At 42.0% G+C, this 16,332-nt stretch overlaps 1 protein-coding gene across 17 annotated transcripts in view; it reads left to right on the forward strand.

Annotated features, from left to right (window-relative positions):
• Positions 1-16,332, forward strand: part of LOC122553704 (alpha-(1,6)-fucosyltransferase) — a 747,121-nt gene that overhangs the window by 534,515 nt on the left and 196,274 nt on the right. The window contains exon 1 of one of the 17 annotated variants that reach the window (XM_043697920.1): positions 14,489-14,507. The exons of the other annotated variants lie outside the window; for them this stretch is intronic. The gene's annotated coding sequence lies outside the window, so the exon portion shown is untranslated. Of the gene's footprint in view, positions 1-14,488; positions 14,508-16,332 lie in introns of those variants that run through there. 17 annotated transcript variants of the gene reach the window in all.

The raw sequence follows: 16,332 nt of genomic DNA on the forward strand, positions 1-16,332 counted from the left end.
GTGAGTGGGTCAAGAGAGATTGCAGTTTGGCTAACTGTTACATTATTGATCTAGTTATAATGATGATTATTGTTGATGTCAGGCCTGTCATTGAAATATTTGTTTGACATCAGGGAACAATGCACGCCATTAAAATGGAGACTCAGGAAAACATTACTGCCAGGTTTTGCCTTTTGGAGATGCTGTCAGTCTTGGGTATAACTTTGTGATTTTGTGGTCTAATTATAGTCTACTAGAGACTGAATATCTTTATGTAATGTATTATTTTGGGGCAGAGTGAAAAACCAAGGATCTGTAGACCCTGTTTAAAAAAGAAACGAAAGAACTGTGGATCCAGGAAATCAGAACAAAAGCAGAAATCGCTGGAAAAACTCAGCAGGTCTGGCAGCAGTTTTGGAGAGAAAGTGGAGTTAACATTTTGGGTGCATTGAAGAAGGAGGGTCACTGGACCGGAAACATTAAGTCTGCTTTGCCTGAACAGATGCTGCAGATCTGTTAGTTGAGCCCAGCTCATGGCAAAGTTACTGGAATCTACAATCAGGGACAGCGAGACCAAGTACTAGACATACATGAGGCCAGTCAGAGAATCAGCATCATAAACAACAGGTTGTGTCCGAGTAAAGTAATTGATATTGGTGAGGGAAAAGATGCAGCTAGGAATCTTACTATTTGGATTTTCTGAAGGTATCTGATAAGCTGGTGAGGGAATTGGAAGTAGGAAGCAGTTTGGAAAACAGCGATACTGTCCTTGGATATAACAACTCCAGTTTGGCTGGGGGCTTCAGTTCTTCATGTTTGTCAATAACTTGGATGTGAAATAAAGCATTATATGTTAAAGTTGGAAGCTGGCACGGTGACGTACAGTAAGTTGTAACTTGACACAGGAAGGAAGCAAGGTGCAGAGGCACATGGACAAAACTGTGGCATATGGAGTGCAGTGTGGGAAAGTTTAAGTTTGTCCAAATTGGATTTATGGAAGACAAATATGAATATAATCTAACTTGCGATCAGTTAAAAATTACAGACATATAAAAGGGCTATGTACTTAGGTATACAAATCACTCAAAGCTACATAATGTACATGCAAAGTCTAATGTAATGTTGGCCTACGTTCAAGTGGTTTGGAATACAAAGAGTGGAAATTAATGCTTCTGTTGCTTGTTCAAGCCTTATTAGGAGTAACTTACTTCACTTTGAGCAATTCGTCTGAAATAAAGTGTTGGCTTTGGAGTAGGTATAGCACCAGCTCATCAAAGTGAAAGGGTTACATTATAAGAACATGTTCCATGCCCCATTGAGTTGACTAAGTTGAGGAGTGATCTGACCAAAGTGCTTAAAATTATGAATCATCTTAGAAAGTTAAGTATGAAGAAACTCTTTCCTCTGTTGTATGAATCCAGGATATGATGCAATAATAAAATTGGACCTAAGCCAATCAGCAGTGAAATCAGGAAGCAGTTTTTCAAACGAGGGATGGTGAAGGTTGTCATCATAAAGAGCCATAGTGTCAAAAAGAAGAGAAACAGTCCCCTTGGCCCACCATGTCTGTGCCGACCAACCAACACCAAACTATACTGATCCTGTTTAATTGCACACAGTCTGTAGCCTATTACTGTTATGAACCAGACCAGTCCAGATCATGCTCTGGGTGAGAAAAAGTATTCTCAGATTTCCTCTAAACCACTGCGTCCTCATCTTACACTTGTACCCTCTCCTATTAAATATGTCCGTCTCATGATCTGAAAAGACTCTCACAATCTACTCTCTCTATGCCTCTCATAATTTTGTATATCTCAATCAGATCTCCCCTCAGCCTCCTCTGCTCTGAAGAAAACAAAGCTAGTCTATTCAGTCTCTCTCAATCCCAGGCATCATCCTGGTGAATCTCCTCAGCCCCCCTCCAATTCAATCATGTCCTTCCAATAGTGTGGCACTCAGAACTGCACACAATATTCCATCTGCAGTCCAGCCAATGCCCTATAAATTTGCTACAAGATTTCCTTGTACCTGTACTCGACATCCCGGCTAATGAAGACAAGTATCCTGAAAGCCGCCTTCATCACCCAATCTACCTGTGCTGACGCCCCTTCAGGGATCTATAGACTTGTATGCCAAGATCCTTTTGATTCTCAGTACTCCCTAAGGACCTATCATTCATTCTTCCTTTATTAGATATGTCAAAATGCATCACCTCGTACTTATCAGGATTAAAATCCACCTGCCATTGCTCTGTCCAATTTACTAGTTGATCAACATCAGGTTGTCATCTGAGACCTTTCTGCTCTCTGTCAACAATACCACCAATTTTCATGTCATCTGCCAACTTACTAATTATACCTTTGATGTTGACGTCATAGTTGTTAATGTATGTAGCAAACAGCAAGGGTACCAATACAAAACCCTGTGGTCACATGCTCCCAATGAAAGAAACAACACTCCACCATCAATCTTTTCCTCCTATTTGAAAGCCAGTTTTTGGATATACTTTGCCAATATGGTTTGGATGTAATGGACTCTGAGCTTTTGAACCAGCCTTTCATATGTGATCTTGTCAAAGGCCTTAGTAATGTCCATGTAACACATCAACTACAATGCCCTCATCAATATGTTTCCAAAAACTCTGAGAATTAGTCAGACAGGGTCTTCATCCAGCAAATCCATGTTGACTATCCATGATCAATCCTGGCTTTTCCAAGTGTTGGGTAATCTTGTCCCTTGGAATTTTTTCCATCATTTCCTTTCCACTGACGTCAGACTAACTGGTCTGAAATCACCTGGCCTACCCCTACTGCCCTCCTTGAACAAAGGAACTACATTTGTTTTCTTCCAGTTTTCTGTGGCCAGTGAAGTATTAAAGATTAAATATTTGCAAGAGCCCCAGCAACCTCCTCCCTTGCCTCCCATAGCAGCCTGGCACACAACTCGTCAAGCCTTGGGGATTTATGCATCTTTATGCCTGCTAAAAATATTTAATAACTCCTCCTTATTAATCTTAGTATGTCTGCAGCTCTATTACCTGTACTGACGTGGATTTGTTTGCTATGTCACTGAAGGCTGAGATTGTTACGTAAGTTACTTGAGGGTATCAAGGTCTATTGGAGAAAAGATGGGATCATGCAGTTGAGGTAAGAGAGACATATAATCTAATAGGTGCTGGAAAAAGTTCAGTGAGCTGAATGCCTTACTCTTATTGAAAGATCACATTAAAAGCTTGAAGAATATAGTGAAATAAGAACAAAAGTGTTGCCCAGCAACATCTATGGAGGGATGGACAGACCAAACAAAAAACCTCCTTTGCTCCCACAGGTCTGATGGCTTCTGACACAAATATTGACACCCCAAGTCTGCTTAACTACCTGAAGCCAGTCATCGAGTTGTTGCCAGAGAGGAGGCCTTCGTCATTGATAACTCATCACCATTTCGCAGACCAGTCAGTCACTTGTTGGCAGCCAAGCCTCCAATTCCTTGGCTCTAGGTGGTCTATAACTTGGCTTTTCCCACTGCTTAAAGCAACAATGGTGTAACTTCATATGAGTTTCTGGTCATTTACTTTTAATATAGTGCAGTAATATTCCAACTATCCTTGGCTTTAAAATCATTCCAATTCCCATTTCAATTCAGAATAAAAAATACAGGAAAATAAAAAGAGATGGCCTTGAAAGAATGGTGATAGGAGGGTGGGGGGTGGGGTTGGTGGGGAGGTGAAGAGAGATGTGTTTGACTGTGGCATCTTGTTGGAGGTGAAAGAAATAGCAGAGGATGACACTTTGAATGGAGAAGCTGCTGGAGTAGAAAGTGAGGATCAAGGAGGGAGGGGAAAGAGTAGAGGCAGAAGAGAGGAACATGGGCCAGGCGTGACTGAGGGCTCTGTTAACCATGGTGGGGGCTCGTTTGAGGGAAAAGAAAAACATGTTCGAGGTCCTCCTGAGCAAGGTGGCATTGGCTGAAATAATGTGATGGAGAAACTGGAAGAATGGAATGGAGTCATTATCGGAAGCAAGCTGTAAGTAAGTGGATTCAAGGTAATTGTGAGAGTTGGAGGGTATGTAGTGGATATTGGATATCTCATTCCCAGAAATGGAAGCAAAGATGTCCAGGAAGTGTAGGAGAAAGTCTGAGGTGGACCTGGTGAAAGTGAGAAAAGGATGGAAATTTGAAGCGAATTTAATTCATTTTTCACATTTCCAAATGAAGAGCAGGGAGGTGCATTGATACAGTCATTGATGTACCAGAGAAAGAGTCAGGACAAAGAACATTCCACATACCTACCATAATTGGCACTCCAAAATAAACTAAAAACTGAGGATGCAGGAGATCCGAAACAAAAACAGAGATTGCTGGCGAAACTCAGCAAGTTTGGCAGTGTCTGTGGGGAAGAAATAGAATTAATGTTTCGAGTCCAGGGATCCTTCTGAAAGGTTACTGGACTTGAAATGTTAACTCTGCCAGACCTGCTGAGTTTCTCCAGCAATTTCTGTTTTTATAGCTGCGTCTCATGTGGGTACCCATAGCCACACCTTTGACTTGGAGACCGTAAGATACTTTCAGAGAGAAATTATTCAAGGTGAGGAAAAAAAGTAAGCAAGATCAAGGAGGATGTGATGAAGGATGTGGACTGTTCAGGTAAGAAGCAGAGAGCTTTCTGTCCTGATGGGGAAGATGGAGAGAGGAGTTGCACTTCCATAGTGAAGATCTGCTGGGGCTAGGAAAGTTGCAACTGTGAAATTGACATGAAATGACACAAGAATCAAAAATGTAAGTGGAGATTGTAGATAAGGAGAAATGAGTTCAGTTGGGCAGGAGCAGCCTTAACCAATGGGTCTGCCAGAGCAATTCTATTTGTGGGTTTTGGAAGAAGGTGGTGGCTGGGACTGTGTGTGGGTGGGGAACTAAAAAGTGGGACACTGTTTAGGGATGATGTCAATAATCTTCTTGGAACAATGACTTGAACTTCAGTGCTGGGACCATGTTCTAGGGCAAGATAAGAAGAAGTGTCTAAGGTTTTGTGTTCAACCTGTGGTAGAGATCAATATACCAGACATCAATAGGCACCATCCTTATCAGGAAGATTGATAAAGTTAGGGGAAAGTCAGAGATGGAATCAGGTCTGCTAGGGTGGAGGCCCGAGCACATTAAAGAACGAAAGGTTTCATGATGCCGTAGCCAAAAAGATGAATATGAATATCGTGAAGAAACAGAGGTTGTGTCTGAATGAGACATGAGTTATTGCGGTAAAATCCATCTGAATGCAATATGAAGCGATAAATAGAGAAACAAGATAGTAAAACCCAAAAGAGGAGTAGATTTCCATGGGTTGAGGTCAAAGGGAAAGGTGGATGAGAAGTAAAGGCTGGGATGTAGTTCTCAGGGATTGAACCCCTGTACTGTCTCCATGCCTTCGATCACACCTTTCAGATGCCCCTTCCAGCCAACAAACCAATCATATTTTTATTGTCTCCAGGAAGGACGTTTGTTGGCATGTTCATCAAGTTAATGCCAACTCTGGCAGATTGATATTCATCAACTGCCTTCCCTAACTCCTACCATAACTCCTCTCAGACCAGTACATTCTGCCCATCAACCCACTCTCTCACTAGATGCTACCTGACCTACTGAGTTCCTCTAACATGCTGTATTTGTATTTCAGGTATCTGCTGTGTTTTGCTTTGGTTCTAGAAGACAATGACACGGATTGTGAATTGTTCCTTCCTAATGGAAGCATTGACTGTGTGTTAGTGCATAAAATGACGTGCAGTTTTCATCTGGCTGTGAATGATTCAATGCCACCTCTAAGTTACAAAGAGAAAGCTGCCATTATTCAGAAGCTAAGGCAAGCAGCAGCCAGTCTCCAAACTGGCAAATTGCACTGAATTCTTTATCATATTTCCGATACATTACCCCCATTTTCTTTGAAAAATTACACCAAATGGGGGAAAAAAAAATCTTTGCTAACTAGCCAAAGCTTGACAGTTGATTTGAGGAGAAAGTGGTTGGTTTTCTCTGATAGCCTGAAACACATGAAGATGTGTGGTGCCAAGATTGCAAAATATTAACGGAGAGAAGCCAAAGCCAAATGGGTGGAGTGGAAGATTCTTGCTCCCCAATTCAGTGGGGCTGACTGTTATTTCCCTTCATCAATTTTGTAATTTATGCATTAAATGCCTTCCCATTAGTTCTAAGGGCTGGGGCTTGAAGTACGGTTGCAGTTAATATGGCTACTTTGATTTTATTTGGTTATTTCGACTAAGTATTTTTGTGGTACCAACATAAACTGCTAAGTCCAGTGGAACTCACTAAACTAAACTCCATTGACATGCACAGTTTCTGAAGAAGTTAGAAATCCCTTGTTCCATAATACCAACATTCCTGATGAAGAACTTATGCCCGAAACATCGATTCTCCTGCTCCTCGGATGCTGCCTGACCTGCTGTGCTTTTCCAGCGCCACACTTTTCGACTCTGATCTCCAGCATCTGTAGTCCTCATTTTCTCCGTAATACTAAGGATGATTTGGACAGCTCTCGCCGATCCAACCGTGTGCTGAAAACTATCAGATATAACTAAAAACATGACAAACCTGGTACAGTTTATCCCTACTTTTATTTCAATAGAAGCTGTCTGTGTTCCTTCAGGAACGAGTTTCGTAATTGTAACATCTTTCCAGTAGTTAAGTCCGCTTTAATACCATTGTATTAACCAGTCAATCAACAAAACCATTCGCAACTGGATGAATCAATGCAGAATCAATATACCCTTTTATGCACATCAGGAAGGATTAGAGTGAATGGTATGGACACATGTAACTTGAAAGCATGTAAGGCAAGTCAGAAATTCAATGAAATGTTCTGCATTTCTCTGGACGCGTACAGCTGCAGTCGCACAGAATATTTGACACAACTAAGGCCAAATCTTACATCTTCCTCCTGAACAGCAGTCTTGGGAGTGCAAACCTCATGTTGTCTGCAGCAGTTTAAGCAGAAAGTTCTTGACGTTCTTTCCCTAACGTCAGAAGTCACACGACACCAGGTTATAATCCAAAAGAACTTGGAAAAGGAGCAGCCCTCCGAAAGCTTGTGATTTCAAATAAACCTGTTGGGCTATAACCTCGTGTCGTGTGACTTCTGACCTAGTCCAGTTCAGTCCAACACTGGCACCTCCACATCATGGCTATTTTCTGTAAGGCTCCTATAGATTTGATTTAGACAGTAAGTGCCACTTGCATCAGTCATACTGAGAAACCAAGAACCAATTAAAAGCAGAGAGATTTGTCAGTAATTTTGTAAGAACTTGCTAAATAGCTTGCCCTAATTAGTGAGATAGTTGGCTTTTCCAGCCCTGGCACATGGGAAAAGCATAACAATTTTTTTAATTTCCATTTGTCTAAGTGGATTTGTCATAACACTTCAGGTAAGAGAAATGGTGCTGGGAGTTGTATGTTTTCCTTATCCTCACTGCTGCTAGCCCTTTTCCTCTCCACTCTCAAGCTGTTCTGACAGGAAGGGGATTTTGTTTCAGATGGAATTATTGAAGCATTATTTGCCTGTTCTGATCCTTGTATATTTAGTCCCCTTGCAAGATTAGTACAGAACCTCCTAAACTACAGTTTCTGGGAAGCCTGAGTACTGTTGTGATGCTTAACTGCTAAATAGACATTCTTAACCAGCCAATCCTTTAAAGCTTCTCACATTCAGGAAGGAGAAAGCACACCCAGAGTGAGAGACAACCTCAGTGAGCATGTCATCTGGGAATTTAGAGGTAGTGTCCGAATACAGCTGGTAAACATTTCTTTCCTTTCTCTATTTTAAGAGTTTCAACTTCAGTTGTCTCATGAGAATGTTAAGAAGATGAATGGCTGTTAGAGTTTAAAAGGTTGAGGGGAGATCTAACAGAAACTTAGAAGATAATGCACGGGTTAGAAAGGGTGAACGCTGGGAAATTGTTTCCGTTCAGTGGGGAGACTAGGACCCATGGGCGCAGCCTTAGAATTAGAGGGGGTTAATTTAGAATGGAAATGAGGAGACATTTCTTCAGCCAGAGAGTGGTGGGCCTGTGGAATTCATTGCTATAGAGCTCAGTGGAGGCTGGGACATTAAATGTCTGCAAGGCAGAGATTGATAAATTCTTGAACTCGCAAGGAATTAAGGGCTACGGGGTGAGTGTGAGTGAGTCAAGTTGAAATGCCCATCGGCCATGATTAAATGTTGGAGTGGACTCGATGGGCCGAATTACCATACTTCCATTCCTCTGTCTTATGGTCAAAGATAGCTGACTGATGGGCAGTCAGTCACCTGAAGCCTGAACATTTAAAAACAATTTAGGTAAATACATTAATAAGAAATGCTTGAAGGGATAGGGGCCACATTCTAGCAGATGGGACTAGTTTAGTTTTGGATTACGCTCGGCATAGACTGACAGGACCAAAGGATCTGTTCCTGTGCTCTATGAATCTGTGAATAAGGCCTTCAAAGGTATTAATTGCTACTGAAGTTTAACTAGTGTGAGTTATCACAACTCACCTCAGCTTGTTTTAAAGGATGATGTAGAGATGCCGGAGTTGGACTGGGGTGGACAAGGTCTAGGATCAGATTATAGTCCAACAGGTCTATTTGAAATCGAAAGCTTTTGGAGTTCAACTACTGGTGAAGGAACAAAGCTCTAAAAGCTTGCAATTTCAAATAAACCTGTTGGACTATAACCCAGTGTTGTTTGATTTTTGACCCTATTTAAGAGAGGGCCTGTTGAAAGTGCACCATCAGGAAGGAGAATTCTATCCAGTGAGACAGTCTGAGTGAGTATACATTTTGGGGAATTTGGAGGGAATGTGGGAATTTGGTGCAGATGGGGGGGGGGGGGGGGATGAGTTGCCTTTTGCTTACTTTTTTTGGCTTAGACTTTGTAAAATTTTTAACAGGATAAATTAAAGCTCAGCCTCAAGGGCTGAGGGCAAAAGGGTGGTTAGCACTGCTGCCTCACAACGCCAGAGACCAAGGTTCGATTCCAGCCTCAGGTGACTGGTGGAGTTCACACAATCTCCCAGTGTCTGGGTTTTCTCCGTCTGCTCTGGTTTCTTCCCACAGTTCAGAGATGTGCAGGTTAGGTGAATTGGCCATAGTGTTCAGTGATGTGTCGGTTAAGTGCATTAGTCAGACCACAACAACACGACGGTTGGAGGAAGAGCACCTCATCTTCCGCCTAGGAACCCTCCAACCACAAGGGATGAACTCGGATTTCACCAGTTTCCTCATTTCCCCTCCCCCCACCTTGTCTCAGTCAAATCCATCAAACTCAGCACCGCCTTCACAACCTGCAATCTTCTTCCTGACCTCTCCGCCCCCACCCCAGTCTGACCTATCACCCTCACCTTGACCTCTTTCCACCTATCGCATTTACGACGCCCCTCCCCCAAGTCCCTCCTCCCTACCTTTTATCTTAGCCTGCTGGACACGCTTTCCTCATTCCTGAAGAAGGGCTTATGCCCGAAACGTCGATTCTCCTATTCCCTGGATGCTGCCTGACCTGCTGCGCTTTTCCAGCAACACATTTTCAGCACTAGTCATGGAAGATGTCAGGTTGTAGGGTAGGGGAATGGGTCTGGGTGGGATACTCTTGGGAGGATTGGTGTGGGTCTGTTGGGCCTAATGGCCTGTTGCCACACAGGGATTCTAATGTATAAAATGTAAATTCACCTGGTTGGCTGTAACTACTAGTTTGACTATCCGTTATGTTACTTTCAGACTGAAGGTAAATAGGAGCAATATTTACAGGCTACCAACTAAAAGACCAGAATTAATATTTTGAAAATCAGATAAGAACAACGTAATTAAAATAAAGATGCAGAGCCAGGTGATGTGTTGTACCTGCATCATGTGGGAGCTGGTGGACCCTGTTCTGGTTCGTAGTGACTACATCTGTAGCAAATCTTGTTTTCTTAAAAAGCTCTGGCTGAGAGTTATTAATCTGGGGTCTGACCTTCAAATATGTGGCATAGTCGGGGACAGGAAAAATTACCTGGAGGCTGTTTTTCAGGAGGCAATCACACTCCTTGGATTAACAACTTCGAATTTGGTCAGCGGTCAGGGACAGGAGGGTATAACTACAAGTGAGGCAGGTCGATGGATCCAGGAGGTAGTGCTGAAGGAGCATTAGCCCTTGAGCTTGTCTAATGCATCTTCCTCCCTGTGTGAATGAGAGTGGGAGCTGTGAGGAGGATAAGCAAACTGATAAAGTTCCAAGGGACTGTGTTAAGAGGGACCATTCAATGGAGGGGAGAGAAGAGAAATGTAGTTGTAATCCAGGATGGTATAGTCAGGGGAATAGACACTGTTTCTGTGACCAGGATCAAGAGTCCTGAAGGCTCTGTTGCTGTCTAGTGCCCAGGTTTAGAATCTCTCATCTGACCGCAGAGGAATTTAGAGTGGGGAGGGGTACAATGTTGTTACCATGGTCCAGCCAGATAAGTAGGAAGAGGAAAGAGATTCTGTTGAGGAACTGAGAGTAGCTAGAGGCCAAATTAAAAAGCAGAACTGAAAAGGAAGTAATTTCTGGATTACTGTCTGAGTCGCAAGCTAATTGGTACAGGGTCAACAAGACAAGAGAGATAAACAGGTGATTCAAAGATTGGTGTGGGAGAAACCGGTTCTAATTCATGGAACATTGGCACCAATACTGGGGAAAGCTGGAGCTATTCCAATGGGACAGGGTCCACCTGAATTCTGTTGGGACCTGAGTCCTGCTGAGTCGCACAAGCCGGGCTGTGGATGGGGCTTTAAATTAAATAGTTGGGAGGGGGTTCAGTTGCATGGGAAATTATAGAAAAAGTTAGAAGGTGGAGTCAGAAGGTCTCAGCAGAAGTTAAAGTTTCCAGGATATATGGTTGGGCAGAGAGTATGGATAAAGTCAGGAATCTTACTTGAACTTAACAGCTCAGGAGCCAACTATGAGAAGATGACCAGTCAATGGAGGACTGAGGGTGTTGCATTCAAATGCACGCAATATGTAAAACAAGATAAATGAGCTAACAGTGCAGATCGGAAGCAGGAAATATGATGATGTGGGTTGTAAGGGGATCAGGGCTAAGAACTAAATATCCAAAGATACACATCCTATTGAAAGGACAGGTAGATGAGCAGAGGAAACAGGGTTGCCTGAAGTGATACAGAATCTCTGGGTAGAATTTAGGAATCACAAATGAGAAAAGATCTTGATCGGAGCTGTGTATAGGCCTCCTAGCAGTAGTCAGGATGTGGGGAAAAAAATAAATCAAGAGATAGAAAAGGCATGTAAAAAAGGCACTGTTATAATAAGCATAGGCAACTTCAATATGCTGGTGGACTGGGAAAATCAGATTGGTAATGGATCTCAAGAAGAGGAATTCGTGGAAAGTCTCTGAGAAGTTTTTGTTTTGGAGCCTACGAGGGAACAGGCAGTTCTGGATTGGATGATGTGCAACGAGGCAAACTTGATTAGGGAGCTTCATGTGAAGGTACCTCGAACAGTCAATGATAGAATTCACCTTGGAGTTTGAGAGGGAGAAGCTGGAATCAGATGTAATGATATTATAATTGAGTAAAGGTAACTACAAAGACGTGAGGGAGGAGCTGGCCAGAGTTGATTGGAAGAGGAGCCCAGCAGGGAAGACATTGGAGCGGAACTGGCAGGAGTGTCTGGGGATTAATTAAGGAAGCAAAGCAGAATTTCATCCCCAGGAAGAATAAACATACAGAGGGGAGGATGAGGCAGGTGTGGCTGACCATGGAGGTCAGGGACAGTATAAAAGCAAAAGAAACAATATACAATATGGTGAAGATCAGTGGGAAACGAGAGAATTGGGAAGCCTTTAAAATCCAACAGAGGATATTTTTTTTAAAATAAAAGCAAAAGTCAGGGTGAAGATGAAATATGGCAGTAAGCTAGCTTGTAATATAAAAGAAGATTGCAAGAGTTTTGTTGAATTTGTTAAGAAAAGTAAGAGTTGACAGTGAACCACTGGAAAATGAGGCTAAAGCAGTTGTAATGGGGAACAAAACAATGGCGCATGAACTGAATAGGTACTTTGCATCAGTTTTCACAGTGGAAGACACCAGCAGCATACCAGAACTTCAAGAGAGTCTGGGGGCCGAAATGAGTGCAGTGGCCATCACTAAGGAGAAGGTTCTGGGGAAACAACTGAAAGATCTGAAGATGGATCAATCACTGAGGCCAGATGGACTACAACTCCAGGGTTCTGAAGAAGATAGCTGAACAGATTATAAAGACATTGTTGGTGATCTTTCAGGAATGACTGGAGTCATAGACGGTCTAGATGACTGGAAATGGCTAATGTAATACCTCTGTTTAAGAAGGGAGGGAGGCAGAAGACAGGAAATTATAGGCTGATTAGCTGACCTTGGTTTTTGGTAAGATTTAAGTTTTTCTTATGAAGGATAACACTGAGGATTACTTAGAACTGCATGGTAAAATATGCTGATTCAGCACAGCTTCATGAAGGGAAGGTCATGTCTGACAAATCTGTTGGAATTCTTTGAGGAATTGATGAACAAGTCAGACAAAAGAGAGCCAGAGAATGTGATTTATCCAGAAGGCCTTTGACAAGATACCATACAGGAGGCTGCTAAATGAGACAAGAGCCTGTGGTGTCAGTGGCAAGGTTTTGGCATGGATAGAGGATTGGCTGACTAGCAGAAGGCAGAGATTAGAGATAAAGGGATATTTTCAGGATGGCAGCTGGTGACTAGTGGAATATCACAGCGGTTGGAACCACAGCCATTCATATTATACATTAATGATCTGGATGAAAGAACTAAAGGCCTTGTTACTAAATTTGAAGGTGACACAAAAATAAGTAGAGGGGCTAGGAGTATTCAGGGACCAGGGAGTCTGCAGATGGATTTGGACAGGCTAGGATAGTGGACAAAGAAGTGGCAGATGGAAAAATGTGGGAGAGTGTGAGGTTATGTACTTTGGTAAAAAGAATACAGATATCGATTCTTCTATAAATGGGGTCAGACTTTGGAAATCCGAAGCACAAAGGGACTTGAGAAACCTTGTTCAGAATTTTCTTAAGGTTAACAGGCATATTTAGTTGGCAGTTTGGAAAGCAAATGCAATATTGACATTCAAGATTACAATAATACAAATGCAAACATATACTGCTGAGGCTGTATAAGGTTCTGGAATTCGGAATATTGTGAGCAGTTTTGGGCCCCATATGGTCGGAAGGATGTGCTTCTGTTGGAGGGGATCCAGAGGAAGTTTACAAGAACTATCCCGAGATGGAAAGGTTTGTCTAATGAAGAGCATTTGAAACCCCGGGTCTGTACTTGATGGGTTTAAAGGGTGAGGGCAATCTGATGGAAATTTACAGAATACGGAGAGTCGAAAGTGTGCATAGGGAAGATGACTCCACCAGTAAGAGAGACTAGAACCCAAGGGCACAGCCTTAAGGTAAAAGAACAATGCTTTAGAACAGAGGTGAGGAGGATTTTCTTCAGTCAGAGGGTTTTGAATCTGTGGAACTCACTGCTGTAGAAGGCTATGGTGGCCGAGTCATTGTGTATATTTAAGAAAAATAGAGATCGATTGGTTGGTAAAAGAGTTGAGGATTACAAGAAGAAGGCAGCACAAGGGGGTTGAGAAACATCAGCAATGATTAAATGGTGGGGCAGATTTGACGGGCGAAATGGCCCAATTCCTCTCTGATTTCTGATGGTCCTAATACCTCTGTCCCAAAGAGGCAAATCCAGGTAAACCTGTATGCCTTTGTAAACTTGCAAGGTTAATTAGAGGGTGTTTGTCATTTTATAGGTTAGGTGAACAGTTTTCATTTTAATATTCATTAGTATCTGTAACCAAATGTATACGCTTGGAGGCATGATGTATAGGTATGTGGTAAGTCATGGCTTATTTTCTCTGATAGTAGTGGGTAATTCCTTGACAGAACCTTCCTGTATAGAACAGAATTACACTTCACTAAACTTTAAACAGTCAGGTTGACCATACTGCCATTTATAATTGAAAGCACAATTCAAAGACAAAATCCTTCCAACCATAGTTGGTTTTCTCTTGGTGAAAATCAGCACTTAGATGCAACTTCCATAAAACTCGGAGAAGATTAACCATGATTTGATTTTTCTGTCACTTGAGATGAATTTTAAGCAATTGAACGAATGTAGCTCAAATGTGATTTGCTGTAATATCACGCTGGTGACCACTGCAGCACATATTATACCTTCACTATTTTGTATTTGTATTCATTTTCTCTGGTCACAGGGATACATTGAGTTTGTCATGTGTTTTTAAATCTTCAGGCATTCCTGTCTTACCAGCATCATTGTGTCAAATCACTTCTTTGTTAAATGTTCACAAAATGTTTCCATGTTCAGTTCAAGCCGCCTTTTTGATTTGAAAGAGGAGTTTATTGGAAGGTTCAATGGGATCAATGGTGCCCCTTAACCAGTGGATCAGGATGCAATCTTGTCACGAATACTGGAATGAAAGTTTCCAATATCTGTGAGTAACTTGTCAAACTTTGAGGTCAGAAAGATATTGCTAGCATAAGGAGTGAAAATCGTAATGTGTTTGAATGTATATTGTTGAAGTTGGTAAAATCACTATAATCTTACCGGACTCTGTCATGAGTGGAGGATGACTGGTGATGATTTACCCTGAGGGTCACTACCCCCTCAGGCGAGAGGATGTCGAGGAAGAGAGTTTTTCATGGTAACCTCAGTTAGTGCGGGAATAGAACTCATGCTGTTGGTGACACTTTGTATCTCAAACTAGCCATCCAGCCAAGTCAGGAGCGGTCTGTCCTGATTTGGTTTCCTCTTGACACAGTGATATCAGTGGAAGCGTAGTTTAGTCTTCACTGAGAACCACCATGGAAATGAACAGATATATTCATGAGCAAATGTCCAGATTCTTGCAGAGCTCCAAGTTTTAACGCTATTGCACTGTAAAAGAAATTTAAATGTAACATCTAACAGAAACCAATGAACAATGCAATTCATATTCACCGAAAATGCTGATTGTTCATCTTGTGGTGATGCGTTGAAATGTTCATATGAAGTTTCAGTGGACATTCTGATTGCTTTTTCCCAGAAGTATTAAAATTTATCTCTTGTGGATTTGCACAGGATTAGTCAGGTGAAACTAATTACAACGTAATTGAGAATAAAATCAAGTTGTTAGTTGATTGGTTGCCATTTTGGATTTGCTGCAACTTAATGAATGCACAATACTGAAGTGCTGTGTTTGCATTTTCATGCCAATCATTAATTTGCACCTATATCATGGCTACTTTCTGATTATAATTAAATCACTTTGTCATTTGGAAACTGTAAACAAGATTCTCCTGTTTAAGCAGGAAATTATGTCAGGAGCTTAAACACGATTGCACAGTTGCAATGAAAATAAATTCTGCTCACTCAGAAAGTATTTCCAAGTGTTCAATAAAACAAGAATAACCCTTATGAGATAACCTGTAAAACTGCTCCCAGTAGTACAAATTACTACTCTATCTCAAAATGTATCTGGCTGCAGGCTGCAGAATCTTGTCTGCCTGGCAGGTTCACACACCATTCATACTATGCTGTAGAGGTTTCCTTAAAAAATATGGTAGTGTTTCATGCCTTAAGTGGGAATAAGAAAGTGTAGACATTAAAGGAAACTCTCTGGCCAAAATGATAGATAAATGCAATTTATTATCTACCACTGGTCTGGTAACGTGCAATCAGTATTTTCAGTTAAACTTATTTGAAGGTTGATGAGGACACAGTGTTACCTTGCAAAATCAAAATTGCAAAGTCAGTTTGTTTATCTTTTGTGAAATGCTTTGGGACACTTAAGGACATTTTTTGGGCATGTGAAAGCTGCTGTAATTTATTTTCTTTATCTTGGAGCTGTCTGAATAGAGCACATGTCTTACGTGAGCTTGTTTAAATATTGCTTGTTGAGAGCAACATATTGCAGTGCATGAGATTGTGCTTTAACATAGAACATATAGAACATAGAACAATACAGCACAGAACAGGCCCTTCGGCCCACGATGTTGTGCAACCGCAGGAGGTGCAAGACTTGCGCCCACACCTCCCCCCTCACCTCCCTCCAAGGCCCCAAAGGAAACTTCCATATCCGCCACAGATTCACCTGCACCTCCACACACATCATCTATTGCATCCTCTGCACCCGATGTGGCCTCCTCTATATTGGGGAGACAGGCCGCCTACTTGCGGAGCATTTCAGAGAACACCTCTGGGACACCCGGACCAACCAACCCAACCACCCTGTGGCTCAACACTTCAACTCCCCCTCCCACTCCACCAAGGATATGCAG

The sequence above is a fragment of the Chiloscyllium plagiosum genome, chromosome 10, assembly GCF_004010195.1.
Source record: "Chiloscyllium plagiosum isolate BGI_BamShark_2017 chromosome 10, ASM401019v2, whole genome shotgun sequence".
Taxonomy (NCBI): domain Eukaryota; kingdom Metazoa; phylum Chordata; class Chondrichthyes; order Orectolobiformes; family Hemiscylliidae; genus Chiloscyllium; species Chiloscyllium plagiosum.